Raw genomic sequence first — 16546 nt, 5'->3', positions numbered from 1 at the left:
TACAGTTCTATTAAAATTAATATTTTTATTCTTTGTCACAATTATTACTAAAAAAAATACATCGTTTTAATATGGTTTTTCATAGTCTCACTTGCATTGTACTTAAATAAGTTGGCTGTAGATGTTTACACTAGGTTTTCAGGCATTTCACTTCACTTGATTAAAACAGCATTTAAATTTTATGTTAAATTATGGCCTGAAAAATACATTTAACATTTTACAGGAGTTTTCACAATCAGTGAATGGCTGTTTATCACAGTAGTACATGTACATTTCACGGTCTTTTCACAATGGGCACATAATTTATCACGACTTTTTCACGGTGTACATTTTTGTTTTTCACAGGGTTTCTACGGTCTCTTTACCCAAGTTTTCACGGCCTTTTCACGACAAATAAAGGCATATACTGTACTATATCTACATTTCACGGTCTTTTCACAATGGGCACATAATGCATTATCACGACTTTTTCACGGTGTACATTTTTTTTTCACAGGGTTTCTACGGTCTTTTCACCCAAGTTTTCAGGTGGCACCTCTTCACGGCCTTTTCACAGCCTTTTCATGACAGTCATTCCGCGGTATTGTCACGGATAAGTTTCACGGCCCACCGTAAATTAACCGTGACAAACACTGTAAAAATCACCAGCATTTTTACGGATATTTTCACGGCCAATCTACGGGGCATTGTTCCAGTAGTGTAGGTAATTTTGTAAACAAGGAGTGTCCTGTTTGGTTGAAAATTGTAGAGTGTGATATCTCATGTCTTACTTAATCCAAAATTATACGGTTGGTAGGACTTTAATAAACTAAACGTGCATTTCTCTTTTTGGTTTAACATTGTATCATGTCATATGAGGTTTATGCTTTACCTACTCATAAAATAATTGGTCATTAGGTATTGGTATTTGTATTAGCGCATTTGTTTCTAACATAAACGATGTAAACGATTACGCGCGTAGTCGTTTAATCCATTTGTTTCTTACATTTTTTGGTCAACGTTGACATCGTACACATTAACGATGTACGAGCAAAATCGCGTAGTCGTTGATCGTTAATCGTTGAGACGTATAAACGATACATTTGTTTTTGCATCTGTCGTTTAAATAATTACGAGCACCTGTTGTTTTTTTAAAGTCCTGGTCATTCATTTCCCGCTTTTTTACCGGTTTGTTTACAGTGCGTGCATGTAACCTATTTCTGTGTCACTACGCCGGGTCGATAAAGGTCATTAAATGATGTATTTATTTCTACCAGCTTAACTTCTACTAAACGATAGTCATCGATGACAAAATGTCGGGTTAGAAACAAATGCACTCAAAAAGTTGAACCAAATTTTAGATTTAACCCTTTAGCCCCCAATCCCGCCTGTAGGCGTGATGGCGACAACCATTCTTTGATGGCCCGTATGACCCTCCATACCTTTTTTGAACTGCCCCAGCTGAACTGTCATGATAACAGGGACTTCAACCAAGCAGTTCATGGTCCATAAACTCTTCTCAGATGTCTGTTCATGAAAATATGGCACTTTGAAAGCCGTTTAAGAGTTCAAAATCGGAAAAACGTGAAAAGTAGCCAAAATCAGGTAGGGGTGGGCATCTTTTGATGGCCACTACGTAACTGGTAGTGACTGTAGGTATAAACTATTATCATAAATGCATGCATAGGTGGTACAGGAACACAACGAGGTATAATATGGCCAATAGGAATCTAGTCTGTAAAATCTAGGTCACCGTTTTGTCAAAAATCCGTAAAAACGGACATTTAGACAGACCTGACTTGACAATAATAATTCCCCAGCAAGACACTTAAGTCCAATATACTCCCAGTTAGCATGAATGGACTGCTGTAACTATAGGGTAATACTTGAATGACAAAGAAAAACAGCCTGGTCAATGTTCACCTCTCAAGGTCGTTTTAAAATCGGAAAATAGACGGAAAATTAACATTTTTCAGTGGGGGTGGTTTCAAACCCACGAGAAAATATATTAACACTTCAATCTGCTGTTTCTATTTTAGTAGAAGGATATGTAACATTATTCTCTGTGATTGCCTTAATTGTGCCTATTAGGACATAACGGGCAACTTGGTTAATCTTTCAGTGTATCTGTTCCAAATGGTTTCATCGAAATTATTTCACAAAGTTGTTCTTTATCGTCACGCTCCAAAATTTATCGTTAACGTCAAAAACAGTTAAAAAATACCGTTTTCGTTATTTGGCAAAATACCTCCATTACGACACTCTTTCAAACATTTCTGTGTTGCCTTCATAAATGGTTCGAATTGTCTTTTAAACTGGCCCGAGTTGTCTTCAAGAGTGGCCCGGGATGTCTGAAGATTGTTTCGAGTTGATTTGGTCTGACTTGTCTTTATAAAAATAAGAAGATGTGGTATGATTGTCAGTGAGACAACTCTCCACAAGAGACCAAATAACATAGAAATTAACAACTATAGGTCACCGTACGGCCTTCAACAATTAGCAAAACCCATACCGCAAAGTCAGCTATAAAAGGCCCCGAAATGCCAAATGTAATACCATTCAAACGAGAAAACTAACGGCCTCATTTATGTACAAAATAATGAACGAAAAACAAATATATCACACAGCAACAAACAACAACCACTGAATTACAGGCTCCTGACTTGGGACAGGCACATACAGAATGTGGCGGGGTTAAACTTGTTTGAAGTCGCCAACCATCCCCCTAACCTAGGACAGTGGTGTAACAGTACAACATAAGAACAATCTATAAAAATCAGTTGAAAAAGGCTGAACTCATCAGATGAATACAAATAGAAATACATCTAACAAAAACACAGAGTGGACGTGGACGGGTACTTATACACCCCCACAACAAAAAGACACTAAAAGTACAGATCTGAGAGTACTCGCAGTTACTGACAGCTAGTTCAAAGACAATTACAACTAATAAAAAAACAATCATGCATCTAAGACTAAAATACCAATCAGTACACATCAAACATCCAATGGATTTAGTGTAAAGACGTCGTAAACAGTCATAGAAAAACATGACCTTGTACAATGCCAAGATACAGGTATCAACAGATTGTAGAGCCATTAAGGAGCATATGTATATAAAAATAATATTTAGTTTGATTTTAATATACTGATAACAAAATTAATATTAATACCAATAAAAACAATATTCAAAGATCTAATTACAATGTTGAGTTGGTAACCTTTTAGAATAAGTTTATTCAACGGATCGATAAGTTTACCCGGATCGTTTCTAAATTTCCGGGCTCGGTAAACAACATCTCCGTAAAAATGAGGATATGTGCTATCCCGTTTGAAATAAGTTTTCTACAGGTACAACACAACTTCAAAAACAAATCTTCATCTCTATGGAAGAATTTAGTAAAGGTTTTGTGTAGTTTGTGGTAACGAAATCCCTGACTTAATAATTAACCAGTAATAAAATTGAGAATGGAAATGGGGAATGTGTCAAAGAGACAACAACCCGACCATAGAACAGACAACAGCAGAAGGTCACCAACAGGTCTTCAATGCAGCGAGAAATTCCCGCACCCGGAGGCGTCCTTCAGCTGGCCCCTCAACAAATATATATACTAGTTCAGTGATAATGAACGCCATACTAAACTCCAAATTGTACACAAGAAACTAAAATTAAAAATAATACAAGACTAACAAAGGCTAGGGGCTCCTGACTTGGGACAGGCGCAAAAATGTGGCGGGGTTAAACATGTTTATGAGATCTCAACCCTCCCCCTATACCTCGAGCCAATGTAGAAAAGTAAACGCATAACAATACGCACATTAAAATTCAGTTCAAGAGAAGTCCGAGTCTGATGTCAGAAGATGTAACCAAAGAAAATAAACAAAATGACAATAATACATAAATAACAACAGACTACTAGCAGTTAACTGACATGCCAGCTCCAGACTTCAATTAAACTGATTGAAAGATTATGTATTCATCATATGAATATCAGGCACAATCCTTCCCGTTAGGGGTTTAGAATCATACCATCATAACATATATGAGAAGAACATAACCCGTGTCATGCCAACAACTGGTTTTTAAATAAATGTGTTTAGTGCCGATGCAAAGACCCTATAAGTGAATCAATATTAACGCCAAAATATGGAATCTTTAATGACCTGACAACAGTATCGTAACTATATCCCTTCTTAATAAGTCTATTTAAAGGTTTTGTTAGCTTCAGAGGTGAATACTGACATTTTTGTGCTTTATAAAGAATATTTCCATAAAAAATTGGATGTGAAATACCTGAACGTATAAGAAGTCTGCATGTTGAGCTATATTTACGAATGATGTCCGATGATAAAATTTAGTAAATGTTTTGACTAGTTTGTGATATCGAAAACCCTGGTGTAATAATTTTTCAGTAATACATAAATTTCTCTCGTTAAAATCTAAAACATTGTTACATAAACGAGCGAATCGTACAAGTTGAGATATATAAACACCGTAAGATGGTGACAAGGGAACGTCACCATCTAAAAATGGATAATTAACGATAGGAAATGAAAAATCATCTCTTTTATCATATATTTTAGTATTAAGCTTTCCATTAATGATATAGATATCAAGATCGAGGAAAGGGCAGTGGTCATTGTTAGTATTAGCTTTATTTAAAGTAAGTAATACATAGATTACGTTCATTGAAATCCAAAACGTCACAACAGACACGGGCATAGCGAACGAGTTGTAATATGTAAACACCGTAAGATGGTGCCAAAGGAACATCCCCGTCCATAACGGTAAGTGTTGTTGATTTTATCAATTAAATGCAATTTAGACGGGTCTTTACTGAGTTCGGTCATAAACTGTGATTCATGACAGTACAAGAACAAGTCTGAAAAGAGCGCATTTTTTTATCATTAAAATCAAAACTTATACTCTTTAGAACTGAAAAAAACAAATCCAAATGAAAAGAACTAAATTCTACCATTGTAGCGAACATGCGTTTGGTATTCTAAATTATAACCTTGGGATCTCTGATGAGTGTTTTTCTACGAAAAAAAATGTTTTAAATAGAAATTGATACCTAAACTAGAAAATGCTGCCATGTTGATAAAAAGGTAACGCGGTTGTTTTAAATGTATCATATCTATTTTCTGGTCCAGAAATAAAATATTTCACTCATCTTCCTCAAACTTGTGTTTGTTTATATGTGCAACATGAATCCTCCATTCATATAGAGAACTAACGGATGTTCTCGCACATGCAGTATTTGGCAAACCTTCAGTTTATAAGCTGACCGTAAGATAATAGATAGAATGTATAGAAAGAAGAAAAAATAATTTGATTATTCAAGTGTATTTACTTAAATATGTGTGAAAAATTAATGGTGGCTCATTCAGGAGGCAAACAATTATAGGGTCTATTTTTTTTTTATATTTTGAAACCACCCTAACTATGTTGTATGAAAAATGATTTATTTGCAATTGTTTTGTCGTAGGAAAGATTTCAACTTCATCACTTGTAATTCCTGTTTTAATAGTTTCCTTGTAAGCAGCAACCCTCTATTAAGGAAACAATGATAGGAAATGCAAGCTATGGAATATCGTATCAACTGGGAGATATATACTCCATATGCAGCGCTTGGAATGCTGCTTCATAGAAATTTCACAATTCGGAAGGTGAAATCATTTCTTTTGTCGAAAGGTTTTGTTATCAATCGAACCTTATTTTCAAGATATAAAGGCAAGACACGAGTTAGACTTAACCGTATCTGTTGTATCTTTTATTTCACGTTCGACGAGATAGTAGCAGCTCAACATAGTTACCAAACTTTGAATTATTTAGTTTGAGAACATCATCTATATATCGGAACGTGAAGTTAAAGAATAAGGCTAGCTGCTTTTCAATCTGCCTAGGAAGGTCCTATTTGAAGTTTGCTTCATATGAACAAAGGAACAAGTCGGCAAGAAGAGGAGTAAACTTGGCTCACATAGGAATGCTGATTATTTGTTGAAAAGCACGTCCCCAAACGTAACACATTATGTTGTTAATCATGAAATCAATCATCTTGCTAATGTCAGTTTCAGAAAAATATATGTTTGAATCAGAATGGTTTTTTCTATACAAAGTACATTTATCCCTTCTTAAGACAAGATAATTATATAGATAGATCTACGTTAGCCATTCTTTTTTATGAATCCAAAAATGTTCTATTTCTTTTACTGTATTTTATCCCTGCCCTCTTCTATGGTTTTACTAAGAATTCTTATATCATTCTCTATTTGCCTTTTATTAGGTCCGGGATTTGGAGTAATTTTTATACGACCCCGTCGTCAGCGTCGTCGTCGTCCGAAGACATTTGGTTTCCGAACAATAACTTTTGTTTAAGTGTATGATATCTATGAAGTTTAAGAAAAAGGTTGAAAACCACAAAAGGAAGGCAATTTTTTGTAGGGGGTCAATATTTTTTCCTCAAGATTTAAGAATTTGTCAATTTTCCAAAGAAAAATCGGGGGTCACAATTTATTTTGCTAATTCTTTGTATATAGTCTGAAAACAGATTTACTAAGTATTGCGCAACAGCACAGTGTATTGCACAAAAGCAAGAAATCTTCAATTGAATATAAATTCAAATCATATAACCAATTTCAAGTTCTTTGACTACATTTATTCTGTGTCAGAACCCTATAATGTGTCAAATATTTAATTACAATCCAAATTCAGACCTGTATCAAGCTTGAATATTGTGTCCACTTTTGCCCCAACTGTTCAGGGTTGGACCTCTGCGGTTGTATCCAGCTACGCTCGGCGAAGCAGTTCATTGCATGTAGGTAAAGTAGTGATCTGGTCCAGTTTGAAAACATCAAAAATTAGTATGTCTAGATCTGAAGCTTTCAAACTGTTTTATACACTCCCTCTACATAAAATTGTCCTTTATTTCAGTGACAGTCTATAGACTTTTCCATAATTTTGATATAATTTGTCCCAATACTAATGCACTACATTGTAAAAATCTTTTTATAATAGAGCAGGTGCGCTTTTTTTAAATTTGCGTTTTCTGTCTTAAATAAATGCACTACGATATAACTGTTTTCTCGGACCAGTGTTTGTTACATGTCTGTTTTGTTTTGTTAACGTCATTCTGTCGGGCTGTTCAATATAGTTTTTGTAAGAACTCTTCGACTGCTTTATAAATTGTTTATATATTCCGTTATTGTAATCCTTATTCAATGTTATGACTTTCGGCCTCATTCAATTTTTTCATTACCCTGAATAAATCATGATTTTACGAAATGGCAAGAAAACAAAACACACCACTCCTTCAAGGATATTCACGTGCTCCAAAAACCTGATTCCAAATATAAATTCAACCGCCGTCAAACGAAATTCCCCTTCTAAATTTAGCACTTTTTTACAATTGTGTCAAAGGTGACAATGCTGCTGCAGCCAGATTATCAAATAAAAATGGACGTGGATATCCACAAATATTCCCGTTCAATGCCAATAAATGACTAACAATACTGTTAGGTCAACAGTGAATGGGAGAGCTATTTTGCTTTCCTTTTCCTGTGACATTACATGAAAAACTCAAAGCCTCATTTATCTGGGTACTTGAACAAAGCTGAAATCTGGTATACAATATGTAGGATTAACAGGACGGGAACTTTTTAGATGAACACAGGAACTTCTATACCGCTTCCGAAAACCTAAGAAATTCAAGTATAAGTTACCAACATTTAGGTAAACACAATCACAATATTAAATTTATAAAATTCCAACCACTCGAAACGATCCAGAAACAAGAGCAATCGCATAAACAATTTGAAGATTCCCGTAAAATTATCGAACTGTCTTGGATTAAACGACTAAAATCTGGTATACAATATGTAGGATTAACAGGACGGGAACTTTTTAGACGAACACAGGAACTTCTATACCGCTTCCGAAAACCTAAGAAATTCAAGTATAAGTTACCAACATTTAGGTAAACACAATTACAATATTAAATTTATAAAATTCCAACCACTCGAAACGATCCAGAAACAAGAGCAATCGCATAAACAATTTGAAGATTCCCGTAAAATTATCGAACTGTCTTGGATTAAACGACTGTAGACAATAGTGACAATATACTTGGACAATGGAACATATCTAAAACTCCTTCTATTGATATCATCAATATTGTTGATAAAAGACAACGTAATAATAGGTCTCATGGAAAACGTATCAATTGAAATCAACGAATTAAACATCGTTTAAATTATACACTTGATGATCTATCTATATTTAAAAACAATGGTAGGCATCAATTATTATGTTAACTGGGTCAAATACCAATAAGTAAATTACATGATATTTGTAAGGAGTGTGACACAATCTCGTTCTTCAGCCCACTCTATGAATATTCGCGTATAATTACAGCTTTTTGCCACCATAGGCTGTTCCCGCTTATCGATAAACCTGAAGATCGTAAACGGCATTTTCTGAAAATTAAATATATTAACAAAGGTATTGATTTCATATATTTAATGATTCTGCCATTCAAAACTTTATACTTACCTATTTTGATAACACAGAACCACCTATTATTTCGTATACATACAAAAAAAAAAAGTTTTATTTTTAATTATACGCCAGTAACATCAGTCGTCAGTGTAGAAAATAATACTCCTCTAACTTTAGGCTGTGAATCGTAGAATTTTAGATATAATCCCTATGACCATGTTATTACGGAGACCTCAATATCGTTTAAGACCGAGAGGTTAAAAACTTTTTGAAAAACAAAATGAAAAAAGGACCAAAATATCGTTCTCCATCTAAAATAGATTGGAAACATTGTCGTCAGGTCACAAAAGACGCTCTTTCATCGTATTGTAAAAATTAATGTAAACGAGAAAAATCTGATAAAAAATCTCTTGATTCTCATTTAAATAAATGTATGAATGTTTTGGATATTCGAATATCACATTTTGAAAATAATTCAGAAATAAATAAAAGAGTACATAATACTCATGTTTCTAGAATAAGAAACAAACTTCAAGTACTTTCAAAGCGGTTTGTGTTTGTACCGGCCGACAAAGCAGCCAACAATGTGGTGGTGGTATGCCGTTAATACTACACGGACGTTATGCATTCAAGTCCGTGCGCTCCACAGAGAGTCATATAGTAAACCATCATATCATAACCACATCACAGCTTAAGGCCTCTTCTGAACATTTGAAGGTCCCTACTATGTATTGGTTAACTAAACTGCACAAAAAACCAGTAACATATCGTTTGATCTCGGCCTCTAGTAAGCGTTCTACAACTAATCTTTAAGTGCTTTTAACTAGTTCCTTTACTACTATCAAAGAACTTAATTACCATTAACTTTTGTAATAAAATATATGAAAATAGTGGAATTAACTATTTTTGGAGTGTAAAACAAATTCTTTGGATGTTTTAGATACATTACGTGCTTTTAATGGTCCTTTTGATTCTGTTGGCAGTTTTGACTTTTCAACTCTTTACACTACATTTCCCTACAATCATATTTAACAAAAGTTTTCCTATTTAATTAAATGGTCGTTTGGTAAACCTGAATGCAAAAATATTTGCTGCAACTCATTTAAAGCCTTCTTCTCTAATGAGAAAGGTAAATATGGTAGATATACTTACTGGCGGTGTGATGAGATGATTGAAGCTGTTAATTTTCTCCTCGATAATATTTATGTACGTTTCGGCAGGTTGTAGGTATTCATATGGGCACCACTTGCCCCCTTTTGATAGCAGACTTGTTCTTGTACTGATATGAATCACAGTTTATGACCAAACTCAGTAAAGAACCGTCTAAATTGCATTTAATTGATGAATTCAACAACACTTACCGTTATCTTGATGATATTTTTTCGTTAAATAATCAACAATTTTCTAAATATACTGCCGAAATTTACCCAAACCAACTTACTTCAAATAAATCAAATATAAACGGTAATAACTATCCTTTCCTAGATTTAGATATTTCAGTTTTACAAGGGAAACTCTACGCTAAAATTTACGACAAAAGGGTCGATTTTTCGTTCCCTTTTGTTAATTTTTCTTTTTTGGAAGGTGATGTTCCTTTGGCACCATTTTACGGTGTTTATATTTCACAACTCGTTCGCTATGCCCGTTTCTGTTGTGAGGTTTTGGATTTCAATGAACGTAATCTATGTATTACTGGTAAATTATTAAGTCAGGGATGTCGTTACCAGAAATTACTTAAAACCTTTACTAAATCTTCCATAGATATAAAGATTTGGTTTCGAAGTTTGGTTGTTCTTGTAGAAAACTAATTTCAAACGGGATAGCACATCCTCATTTTTACGACATTTAGAAACGATCCGGGTAAACTTATCGATCCTTTAACATGTTTATATACAGTTATTCGTAAAGGTTACCAATTCAACACTGTAATTAGATCTTTGAATATTGTTTTTATTGGTATTGATATTGATTTTGTTATCAGTAAATTAAAATCAAACTAAATATTATATATATGCACATTCAAGGCTCTACAATCTGTCGATACCTGTACCTGTATAAAATCAATACAAATCTACATGAGACAGCAGTTTCTACGTTTAATTCATAGAAAATTTAGAGGGCCTGCTATTTATTTCGAGGTGGGTGTTGTTTTTTTTCTCTCCCATTTATTCATGAAATAAAAGTATTATTATTGTTAAGAATATTGTAATCTTTTCAATTTTTACGTTTGTAAATGGTATTAGGTTTGACCTCTATAAATTATGCATACTTTGAACTGTAAGCAATTTTGTATGTTTATTTTACCTGTATGGTTTCCTACGGGATTCCCCAGACATGCGTGAGATCCATACATGTGAACCTCCCGACGGGAGTACAATAATCCCGGTTTCAGGGGTCTCCTCCCGTCCTCCGGTTGATGAGAAAAAAATCCCGTGTATAAAATATTTCATGAATGAACATTTTCCGGCGCCATTTTTTACTACGATATTTACAAATGTTATTAAAGACATAAATCCCCGAGTGTATCGAAAGTATCTGGTATTACTGACATTATTGATTAAGAAACATGTTTACATTTTGACCAGGCCGGCGGGTAATTACCAAGTGATAATAGTTTGATTGAACAATAAACAGGTGACATGATATTAAATACTCGATAATCATATTGCTTCTGTCTATGTCACACGTCAAGGATGAGTAAAGGTAAATACCGGCTTTGATAGAAAAGTGCATTGTTTTTGTCAAAACATCGATCGGAAGGTTTTGATGCCAAAAACCATTTATAAACAAATAAATACTAGCTATTTCACATGCGGATATAAGGACCTTCAGCATGCTCAAGTGGAACCAAACTGACAGCAGAAAAACATTGACTCAACGATAGTTCACAGCCTTCTAAGTGTTAAGATTAACAACTACACAAACTGTTACAAGGATAAGGATTACTTTATTACAGAGTCAAGTGTATTAAAAGCAGCCAAGTCAGCTTCTACTTCATAGAATAACACAGTGTGCCAAGACAAATTCTGTAGAACTTATTAAAAATCATTTGTCCATGTAATATAGACAGTGCTTTACCTTATATATTTTAAAGTGTTTAAAACAATGAGTCTTAAGTTTTCTAGCAACATGACTTTCTTAATGCTTAAAAACGTTGCATAACTTTGGTTATTGTTTGTTTGTTTATTTATCACGTTATAAATATGTATAGCAAATATTTTTTTATATATCTATGCCTATGACATTGAATACAAATAAAACAGATGGAGGCATAGATAAAACACTATACTTAAATTTTCTCTAAGTACTCAAAGAAAAGGTTAAATCATAGAAATGATTATGATAGTTGACTTTATCCAATTTGTGTCCATTTCATAAAGTTTGTGCTTTAAACTTTGGGTTATCAAACTCAGTAGGCAATTGCATCATGGTCTTTGGACGTGTCATATCCCAAAGTCGGATCACTTTGACCTTGACTTTGTCCTTTTATATCTATGATAGTAAAACCTTGTACAATTCGTGTCTGGGTCATACCTTTTGTACATGTACCTTAAAATTTTTGTAAACCTAGCGAGTAACTGCATGGTATGCAGTTTAACTGTTGCATTTTGGCTTGGGGTGTATCATATACCAAAGTCAGATCATTCTGACCTTTCTCATTTGACCCCTTTGATAGTTAAACAGTGTATGGTTTGTCTTTGGTGCATACGTTTTGAACTGTAGCACTTTAATTGACAAAACTTTGTACGCAGAAGCATCATACTAACCTTGCCATTCAATTTCAGAATTTACACTTATGAACCTCACACTTTGTTCCTTGGTCAGTATGATTCTTTAAGATTGACCTATAATTAACAATGTGCCAACTCAACACCGAGGCAATGATTATATCAAATGAATGGCTGAAAACCAAAAATCTCAAAATGTCATTGCCTCAATGCTGAATTTCACAGCAGCAACTAAAATGTATTACATGGTTATAAGTACCTCTATGAATCTAGTGTATATTAACTTTTTATTCCTGTCTACATATTGCCATTGTTGGTTAAAGCCTTTCATATAAAATCACTTTCATTACAGTTGTATTGATTTAAGTTTGCTGTCTTTAATATTTGAAATAGGAGATGTGGTATTTTTTGCAAATGAACCAGCTATCCAAAAGAGTTCAAAAAGAGGGACGAAAGATACCAGAGGGACAGTCAAACTCATAGATTGAAAACAAACTGACAACGCCATGGCCATCCAAAAGAGTTCAAAGGAGGAAGATATATAAACAAATATAGGTCACCATACGGTCGTCAACAATGAGAAAAACTCATACCATATAGTAAACTATAAAAGGACCTGATATAAAAAATGTGGAACAATTCAAACAAGAAAACTAACGGCTTAATTAGTAACAATACAATTTACTAAAAACAAATATAAAGGACCTGAATAAATAAAAAATACTAAAATCACAGGCCCTTGACATGGGATGGGCACATACAGAAATTAACAGAGCTTTCTGTATACCGGATTATTTTGAATCTACAGTTTAAGGTTGCAATAGAAAATATCAAAATTTTACATGACAAACATATGAAAAAAAAATGATTTTTGATAATTGCTGATGAGACAATGATTTAGTAAAAAAACATCAAAGCTGTGTAAATAAAAACATATTTGAAATAATACACATCTACAACCTATTTGAAATAATACACATCTACCGTTGCAAACTCTCCACAGCTGCTATCCAGCACTTTGATTTTATTAGTTGTTATTGTCTTTGAACTAGCTGTCAGTAACAACGAGTACTCTCAGATCTGTACTTGGTGCGTTCTTGTTGTGGGGATGTATAAGTACCCTACCACGTCCACTCTGTGTTTTTGTTACTTGTTTTGTGCTTTGTATCGATCTGATAAGTTAAGCCTTTTCAACTGATTTTAATAGTTTGTTCATATGTTGTACTGTAACACCACTGTCCCAGGTTAAGGGGAGGATTGGGCGCCCGCTAACATGTTTAACCTCGCCATATTCTGTATGTGCCTGTCCCAAGTCAGGAGCCTTTAATTCAGTGGTTGTCGTTTGATGCTGTATATCATATTTGTTTTTCGTTCATTATTTTGTACAAAAATCATGTCGTTATTTTTCTCGCTTGATTTGTTTTACATTTGTCATTTCGGGGCCTTTTATAGTTGACTATGCGGTATGGGTTTTCTCATTATTAAAGTCCAGAATCTTTGCTTAAGCGCAGTAAAAGTTGAGAAAGTTTTGGACTTTTCCCAATATATTCTATGTAAAGTATTTTTCAAAATACCTTCCGTAGTTTGGTCAGCCTGGAGGCAGGAAACAAGAAGTATATTTTACTGTTTGCCCTACACTTGCAATAACATATGCAATATTGGATAACGCATCCTGAACCAACGTTTCTACGCTAATTGAGGTAAATTGAACTTGATCTTAGATAAAATGACCTCACAATTCTTCGGAAAATGTCTGTATCAAGTCAGGAATATCACAGTTGTTTTCTAGTCGTTCCGATTGCCGATATATTCGAGCGTTTGGTTTTGTCAGTTTTTATAGACTTCCCCTTTTTGAATGAACTTTTCCATCCAGTATTTTAGCTAGTCAGATTTTTTTTCTGATCTCATTTTCAACATTTTTTCTTTATACCAACTCCTGTAAAACTGCAACATATTATAGTATATATATATATATATTTTTTAAGTTATCATTATTTTATAAGCCTTATAATAGTAAGATATAACAGCTAACTTTCTTTGATTTAGCTTATCACTGTTATATTTGCATGACTGCATGCTACATACTTATGCATATTACTGATATAATGTTAATATAAGATTGGAATAACATTTTGGAGATTAATAATTTGGTATAAATAACAGAAAATTTAATATAATCAAATCTTGTATCCTCATTTGCAGCTTAATGCTAAAGAGGATAGTGTTTATTGTTAGGTTGAATTATACGAATTTTAGGGGAAAAAAACGGGTTAAGTAAATTGCATAACAATGTAATTTTAACTTTATATTGTAAATCTTAAAATGTTAAAAATATTTATTATCTGTAAATATTTTTAACATTTTGATATATACATACTTAATAGTGTGTTGAAATTACATTGTTAGGCAATTTATAATTTCATTTGTGTAATTGTATTAATATTTGTACTGATTAATCCACACTAAAATAAATTTGTATGTTATATATATATATAGCACGCCTTTTACGAATCAACGTATTGAACGCACGATAATTGTAGCTTTGAGTGAGTTAAATATGCTAATGAGTAATTTTAAGACGTGGCTATATATGATTTGTAATATTAATAGTTAAATGCTGACCAATGAGACTGAACTGTGCCTTTCATAAATTAAATATGTCAATCAAACAGTGACTCGCAAAACATCTCTTATTTTCAGAAAATGAACACATATGACACCTTTTCAGTAGGATTTGTATTTCAGATAAATGCACATGTACATGAATTATTGTTGTGCGATTTACAATGAGATTTACAGGCCGAAGATTAATTATTGTGTTAATGAAAAGTGTACCATCCCAGAAAATTCTTGAGGGGGTGCATGCAAAATCTTTGATCAAAGATTGAATAGGACGTGCAGTTTTAGAGGTGTTGCACGTTATGATACGAAGGAAACTTTTTCAACCAATTGTGAAGGTATTGTTTCTTTCCAAACAAAAACAATCGATTGATTGGTTGGTTGTTCGTTGCGTAAGATCCAGGGACAAATATTTGAAGCATGCTCAATTCACGGAGATATACCTCCCCATTTCCATTCTCAATTTTACTTTGTAAAGTGGAAGAAATCACTGACCATCCAATAACATAATTTTTAGGAATATTTATTCTGATACGATAAAAACAGGTATCCAACCAAAATGCAAGTTTCTAAAGTAACACAATGTGTGGGGTGGCCATGAAAGGGAGAAAATCGAGCACATGGTATCCCATAACAATATTTTGTTTAGATATTTGCTAATTTAACCTGTATTTAATTTTTGGTATTTCTAGAAATTTGAAATAATTTGTTAATTTTTTTTTTATCAATATCGTCTCTTTGTATATTGAGCTATACCTCATTTTTTTCTTTTTTAAGTCCCCCTCTGACATTCCGCCATTAATCGCAAGTTTTAGAACCCTTGTTTTGATTTAGTGTTTGGTTTATGAGTTTGACCTGTGGTAGAGTAGGGTATGGGTTCTAGTTAGTTTGAAGTCCCTGTTTCCCCGTCCGAATTTATGTTTTAATAATTTGTTGTGAATGCATTTTATTTAGATTGATGAGGAAATCTATATGGTCATTGTTATCAAATTTTGTTAAGCAGTTAAGCTGCCTTATGCGAGCATCCTAGATTTGTGTTCTACCCAATAAATGCTGAAATACGTGCCAATGTTATTATCTAGCTGGCTATTATGTTATTTATAACTAATTGGACATTTTTGTAATACTTTTATTTCTGGAATACAAAAAATATGACCAGAAAAACCTTAAATGATCGTCGAACTACCCAAAACTTTTGAAGTTGCTCATAGGAAGTAGTGCTCAATAGAAATCCGTACGTAGTTTATTATCCCTTGTGCTTTTGGCTACGATGTCAAAGAACAATTGTATGAAATATTGCATCGCCGAAAATCGGTAATTACAAGTCGTTTATATTTCCCAAATGGCAAAATGCGCAGGAATATTGTTCATGTACAACCAATCTCTATGATAGAGGAAATAAAGTTATATAAGTGGTGGTAATTTCTAACTTATCTTGCCAAATAAGGTTGTTGTTATTTTATGAATGAAACGAGGTCATGAAAACCGCTGCTGGATAACTCGGACTAAAACAAAATCGGCCTATCACAAACTCGGACTATAACAAACTCGGACTATAACAAACTCGGCCTACCATTATTTATATGCGGAAATATATTGAACAAACTCGGACTACGATTAGTACATTGTTTTGTGGGTTTTTTTTCTCACTTTAATAAAAAACAAACTTTATATATAAAAATTATATACGAATTTTGAGATTATGATAAATATTTTTGTAAAA

Source organism: Mytilus californianus, unplaced genomic scaffold (genome assembly GCF_021869535.1).
Source record: "Mytilus californianus isolate M0D057914Y unplaced genomic scaffold, xbMytCali1.0.p SCAF_9, whole genome shotgun sequence".
NCBI classification, from domain to species: Eukaryota; Metazoa; Mollusca; class Bivalvia; order Mytilida; family Mytilidae; genus Mytilus; species Mytilus californianus.
The sequence above is the reverse complement of the archived record's forward strand: the minus strand, read 5'-3'. Positions refer to the sequence as shown.